Raw genomic sequence first — 7500 nt, forward strand, 5'->3', positions numbered from 1 at the left:
AACGCACTGAGAAACTCTAGATGAGTCTGTAGAAAAGGAACACAGCCATAAGAAAAAAGTTTGACAGCTAGTTCCTCACGCCATAAAATGCCAGATGTCTTAGACGAAAGGTTCTTCAACTGCTTACAAAGATGACTAAGGGAGATTAGACAGGAAATGGGAGTCCCAATAGATCTCGCCTCGCCGAAGCCGTACAGGTGACCCAAAAGAGGGCTGAGAAAACTTCCTGTTAAGCTCAGGTGATCTTCGTCTTTGTTGGCTGGTCTGGAGCCAGAGGTCCACGATAGGCCTGTTATAATTTTGAGCACTTTACCGCAGTTAGAGCCGCCAATAGGCAAGGCCCTTGCTGAGTTAATCTAAACTACTAAAAATTAGTCAACTGTCTCTTCTTGTATGGGATTAGGGAAAGGGTCGAACCCAAAAGTAGGTTGCTCTAACCATTGGCAGAATTGGGTTACGGGCTGCTCTGTGAGCAAGAGCCCGTGCTGGCATAAAGCCAGCTCAATCAAAAACAACACCATCGCACGAGCAAGCGCTCGTGCTGTCAAAAGACCAGCTTGTTCTAATAACAACAAAAGCTTGGAGATGACAGTAAATGCTCTCAGAGTCTCAGGTGATATCCTTTTAACCTATGATTGGGTGCTGAACAGCGTGAGTTACCAGTCTATATTTTTAACCGTCGACTCGAAAAAAAAAATCTATAGATACAAGAAACGTAACTGACAATCACTAGTAATCAGGTATTCCTGGAACTTATCGATTTGAGGTAATTGCTTTCAATATAGGTACGGAAGAAAAAGAGGTAATCCTGACGGCTCGGTAAATGATAAAATATATTCTAGCCCCGCAGGAGTTATGCCCTTGCATTTTACCTCGGAAATTTTCGATGACCGACAGAATAAGCATATTTAATCTTCATTATTGCCATCGAATAATTTGGAATTAAGTATTCGCTAACTTATGTAAAGACGGGTAGACTTTAACTCGGCAAGTCGTGATAGAGAAATTGAATTTCATTAACAGAAGTATATATTAGATTTAATAAATGTTTTTGTTTATAGTCACAAAAAATGTGTTCATCATCAGCTATACCTTGGTATTATACAAGGTTTTTATGAAGCCAAGAAACGCATGAATAACTGATATTTCAGGTACTTATTTAAAAGTAGCTGCATTAGAAACTCTTTCATTTTAAACCTGAAGATATGAAAACTTCTGTTCCTCTACAAAGGTTGTTTGAAAATCTCAGTGTACTAGGGTGGAGGTGCACTTGCACACGCACAAACATACATACAGACACACACACTATATATATAATTTACATATATATACATACATATACATATATGTATATATATACAGTGTACACACACACACACACACACACACACACACACACACACACACACACATATATATATATATATATATATATATATATATATATATATATATGTGTGTGTGTGTGTGTGTGTGTGTGTGTGTATAATATATATAAGCGTGTGTGTGTATATAAAAAGATACAATCACACAGTATGTATACAACTAAGTAATTAAGTATATAGTCTATATACAAGTATATACGTATATCGGATTCTGTTCATATCCATGTGTACACATGTTTGTATGATAGCATTACGCCCACCATATACGTGCCCATGTTGCATCTTTTCATTTCCCCACCACCTAACAGCAAATAACGATCACTTAACAACATGCGGGAACAACCAGCCAACCAACCCTCTTGCCTCGAGTGTGGGACGAAAAAAGGTACTCCGGCCGCGTCTAAAAAGTATATTAAAGTCCATTTGTTTGTTTTCTATCGGGTCTGACGGGGTCCGGATGTTTGCCGCCGAAGAGTCCGGATTAACATCGCTCAGATGGAACGCCACATGACCCATGCCCGACTGAAAGAAGAAGCCGCCCTTAACGCGCTTGTTATTTGTTCAAGTGTCTTATTTGTTTGGTGTCTTTGCGCTGCCGCCGTGGTCATCACAATAGGGTAATCTTGTCCATCATCGTTTGAGCTGTTTCTCAGTTCTTTCTTGGGAAATGAAATATAGACACCCATCACCAGGCTTGTGTTTTCTTGGGTACTTCTTTGTATCTTGACATAACAAATACCCTTACCTTAGAGGCTGGGCCAGATTGCATCCAGCGAAACTATTAGCTGGGGGCGTTCATTTCGACCTTAAAATGCTGCAACAGCAGGGACAAGCGATTTCTGACATATTTCCGCCGGCAGCAGCTGCCGAACGCGAAAGAACTCGGCAGCTGACTCAAAGAAAAGAAAACATGCGAAGCTCATTGAGAAAGACCTCGTAGCCCCAGGGCCCGCATGTCCCGAGGCAGATGAAACCTCCCTCCCCGGTCAGAGTTCATATTAGGGGTAGGATGGGGGAGGAAGAGAGAGGAAGAGAGACAGAAGTGAAGAGTAGACGACGGTTGGTTACTGCCGACTTTCCCTGGAATAAAAGCCTGGATTGAGAGGAAAGTTTTCAGTCATATTTCCATCCATCATCAACGGCACCTTCAGAATTGTTTATAGAGTGCACAGAGTGTTAGGAGTGCGGATTAGCGAACCTTCCCACACGGGGCAGATGGAAGACGAGTACGTTCCAGGACCCGAATTATCGTACATCATTCCATCCTGTCTGTGATGTGGTCGTTGTATTTTAGTTGAGAATAAGAAGCATCATGTGAAGTGGTGATATGACTCTTGTTGAAAGCTTTCGGCCGTGATTGCGAATGGTGTCCTCTGAGAAAATGCCTTCTGTATGCGTTGAGTCGACGTGATACATTCCATGACGAAAGTTGAGTGAAGCAGAAAAAATCTTCTTTGCTCAAGGAGAAGTGGTGTTTGAGACAAAGAAGGTCATCTATACATTCGAGGTGTTGCTCTTTGCTCGTGATCATGTTGTACCGGTGACAAATGCTCTGTCGTTATTTGTGTTGTGTGATGTTCATATGTAACTACTGAGGATAGATGTACAGCGTAAAGGTAGGTAGGCGGTATAGCTACAGTTGCTTGTGCATGACTAACAAAACATGTCTTTTCTTGGCGGAAAAGTTGGTTAATTGCCGTAGAGTTTTTCAACAAATATTTCGATGGTTGAGACTTCCGTTGATTAATTGTCATCCGTTGAGCGGAAATGCCTTTTATGATACGTCAGACTTTATTGTTTTCTAACCATAAATGCTAATTTTGTCAATTGCAAGTCCATTTTTACCCAGGCAGAAGGGAATGAATGATAAAAAGAAAAAATATAGTCTACCATGTACAATTTTCTTTGAATACGGAAATGGCAGAAAACAGGAATTTAATGGCACACTAAAGTAAAGGCTCCACTGACTTCATGTTTATGTTTTCGGTTCTTTAAAGTCAGTGACCATTTATTACCATATTTGTTTTTACAGTGACAGGCTTCTTTATTATAAATGCTAGGATGAATGGTAGAACTAAGTACAGAATTTTTCTAAGCTTTCATTTATTCATTTTTATTGAATTATATTGATAAAGACAAGGTAAGACCGACCAGGTCAAGGCTACGCCCACTGTCTTGAAAGTGTAAGGTGTGAGGAAAGGTAGTGGCTTCTTTTGATTGAAACTAATCATGGACGTTACCTTCCAAACTACCATTACCACATTTAACTTAGTCCAGTCTGACTCATCTTTCCAACCTAATGAAACATACGTAAGAGAGGTAAATGGGTTATCAGATGAACTAGATTGAAGCTTAGCCTAATAGCCTAATTGTCCGAGAATCTTGCCAAATAGTGCTGAATATTTCTATGTATGTCGCTCCAGCATAGTGCGTTACACGTGTTTTTCACACAGTTTGAAGTTAAATTATCAACTTAAATCAGATAAAATAGTTTAGGCCGAAAGCATTGAGAAATAAAGCCCTAATCTCATTAGTCCTTCCTTGCCTAGGGTCATGTTACCACGTTATATTCATTATATTATTCGAGCATATTCCGATAGTTTCACTTAAGTTTAGTAAATCATAAAAAACGAAGTTTAGATAGAAGTCGCGAACGGAACTATCGCTATAATGAGCAGAATATTACCCGGTTTAATTTGAAGATCTTAATTGCGAGTGCACCCTTTGAGTAGCTGCAAATTATTTGTTGTTCGTAACAAATAAGATAACATTGCACAGGTCTATCAACGAGGTGTTATTAACGAGCAATATATTCAAAGTTAGAGTAATAAAGGTAAAACAGCAACGTATTTTGGCTGCATAATAAAATATATAAGTAGTATTGAGTATGATTTTGTGCACACGAACACACGCACACGTGTGTGTGAGCGCGCGTGGTGTTCGACGTGCTACCAATGAACTTCTCATGAAGTCCTGGCAATAACAGCAGCATTGCATTACACAACACACATTCCTTTTATGAGAAACGGAGACACCATAAGGGAATCAAGTACATAAGTAGCATCGATAATGTTATTTATATTGTAGTAATAGTAACGTTAATAGCGGATCTTCTGTACGTAGCATCTTGTTTTGATCCAAGATATTTTTCACCATTTAAACAAAAAGTCTTACACGTGTGAAAGAAGAGATTAAATAAATACTTTTTTAAATTATTGGTGTATTTGTTTATTTATTTATTTATTGAATAAATAAAGGACATCCTTTAAAGATATCTTTTTCATCTGTCATTTCTTGAAAACCACGAAAAAGAAGAAGATATTGCTCTACGATTTCTCCGCGGACATTAATTGCACTTTATGGCAGGGAGTCACTAGCCACGTAAGGAGTCCTCTTCCTCCGTGGGAGGGGGGGTGAGCGTGGGGAAGGGAGGAATGGGAGGTGGGGGAAGGAGGAGGAAGGAGTGTCAGCATCGTCTTCTTCTTCAGCTGACACGGACACCACAAATCATCGACTTCGGGGGGAATTAAGAATGCAGATCCGGGCCTTTTATGCTATGCGGAGGAGTCCTAGGAGATTAATCAAGATAGCATCTTCGCCGTTTTGGCAAAAGACTTTATTTTTCGGGTGATTTATGGTCGGACGTTTGCCGAATGGGAGAGGAGATTTAATTGTTGCGATGATGGCAGAGGGCGTAACTTTTAATGGAGTGCGAAAGATTTTCCGGGGGTTTATCCTGGTTTGTTGACTGAGGGAAATGAGATAAAGAGGAGTCTGTTTCATCTTTTTCATTAGGGGATTTATCCTGTTTTATTGAGTCTGTTTCATCTGTTTCATTACGGGATTTATCCTGTTTTATTGAGTCTGTTTCATCTGTTTCATTAGGGGATTTATCTTGTTTTATTAAGTCTGTTTCATTAGGGGATTTATCCTGTTTTATTTTAAGTCTGTTTCATTAGGGGATTTATCCTGTTTTATTGAGTCTGTTTCGTCTGTTTCATTAGGGGATTTATCCTGTTTTATTGAGTCTGTTTCACCTGTTTCACTAGGGGATTTATCCTTTTTTATTGAGTCTGTTTCATCTGTTTCATTAGGGGATTTATTATGCTTTAGTTAGTCATTTTCATTATTGGATTTATCCTGTTTTATTGAGTCTGTTTCATCTGTTTCATTAGGGGATTTATCCTGTTTTATTGAGTCTGTTTCATCTGTTTCATTAGGGGATTTATCCTGTTTTACTGAGTCTGCTTCATCTGTTTCATTAGGGGATTTATCCTGTTTTATTGAGTCTGCTTCATCTGTTTCATTCACTGTGGTGGTTCATTTATGATCTTGCATTTCCTGACATCCTCATGACAGAGATAGTAGTCTACATTATTATTATTATTATTATTATTATTATTATTATTATTATTATTATTATTATTATTATTATTATTCATAAAAATCTCACAATAGCATGAGTCATTGAACGGTGAAGAAATCCAAAGTGGTGTAAATGTAAACATGTAGTAAAAATATGTATACAAAACGAGAGCTTCCGAGAACCTTTTCGATTCTCCTCTTCAATCTCGAAAGCTCTCGTTATATATATGCATATATATATATATATATATATATATATATATATATATATATATATATATATATATATATATATTTACACCTGCACCATTGTGGATTCCTTCACCATTATTATTATTATTATTATTATTATTATTATTATTATTATTATTATTATTATTATTATTATTATTATTATTATTATTAAATCGGTTCCTTTGTCTTAATGTGTAAATAATGCAATTGAGTAACTATACAGTTGTATAGACCAGAATACGATACTAGAACTCACAGTTGGCAGTACCAGAGAGAGAGAGAGAGAGAGAGAGAGAGAGAGAGAGAGAGAGAGATGGGGGTTCTCTGTGAAGACAGGAAGTATTAATATACTGGAGGGGATGAAATGTCACTAAACATAGAATATTCCAGTTACAGCAATGGTTTTATTTTTCATCTATCTAGTTATCTGTTTTGTATATCACTCATCACTTTTATTTTATCCTCGTAGTGAGGTATTCCTGTCAGTGTACTTCACGCGGTGCACTGTAGGCATTACTTAGGTGCTTTCGACCCCTAACTGCAGCCTCTTTCATTCCTTTTAGTGTACCTCCGTTCATATTCTCTTTCTTCCATCTTACTCTCCACCTTCTCTTAACAATTATTTCAAAATTATTTTCAGTGCTGAATGACCTCATAGGTACCTGCGCTTGGCCTTTGGCCTAAATTTTATTTTCTAATTCCAACTTTTATTTTATGTCAGCCATTTAAATTACTCTCCACTTTCCTGTTCAGAAAAATTTCTAATTAGGACTCAAGTTGTGAGTGCACCTGTGCTCTCTCTCTCTCTCTCTCTCTCTCTCTCTCTCTCTCTCTCTCTCTCTCTCTCTCTCTCTCTCTCTCTCTCCGTTGTAAAATGAACAACAGTGAATATTATGGAACTTGCATTGTTGTAGAAGATTAGTATACTTAGGGTTTCTGAAATAATTTTATACATATATATGTGTGGTTTATATATATAATAATATATATATATATAATATATATATATATATATGTATATATATATATATATATATATATATATATATATTGGTTATATGATTATTTAGTTATGATTATGAATGTTACATCCATTTATGCCGTGCATATTACATGCATATTATATATTACATGGTTATGTACAGCCAAGGTACTAAAAAGTTATTTAAATCACGAAAGAGAACGTTCAAGAACAAGAAAGCGAGAGAGAGAGAGAGAGAGAGAGAGAGAGAGAGAGAGAGAGAGAGAGAGAGAGAGAGAGAGAGAGGAGGAGGACCATGTACAGCGATTAATTACGTACCAGCTAGTTCATTATTCACATTCCACCATCATTTGCATATTAAAAAATAAACATTTTGGATGAAACACTTGAAACATTTCTGCAGAAATGACCTAGAGTCAATGAACAGCATCTGGTACCCTGGGGTAAACTCTTGAAAATAACCCACCCTAACCGCCCTGCCCCCATCTTCTTCACCACCAGGCCGTTTACATTTATTATTTTGAAGTTCTTGCT

General features: G+C 37.5%; 1 protein-coding gene across 2 annotated transcripts in view; it reads left to right on the plus strand.

Moving 5' to 3' along the window:
• The first annotated feature begins 2408 nt into the window (after positions 1-2408).
• Positions 2409-7500, plus strand: part of LOC136839535 (DBH-like monooxygenase protein 1) — a 104958-nt gene continuing 99866 nt past the window's right edge. Inside the window, exon 1 of one of the 2 annotated variants that reach the window (XM_067105750.1) lies at positions 2409-3001. The gene's annotated coding sequence lies outside the window, so the exon portion shown is untranslated. Of the gene's footprint in view, positions 3006-7500 lie in introns of both variants that reach the window. The other variant, XM_067105749.1, reaches the window with a different exon arrangement.

The sequence above is a fragment of the Macrobrachium rosenbergii genome, chromosome 6 (assembly GCF_040412425.1).
Source record: "Macrobrachium rosenbergii isolate ZJJX-2024 chromosome 6, ASM4041242v1, whole genome shotgun sequence".
Classification (NCBI taxonomy): Eukaryota; Metazoa; Arthropoda; class Malacostraca; order Decapoda; family Palaemonidae; genus Macrobrachium; species Macrobrachium rosenbergii.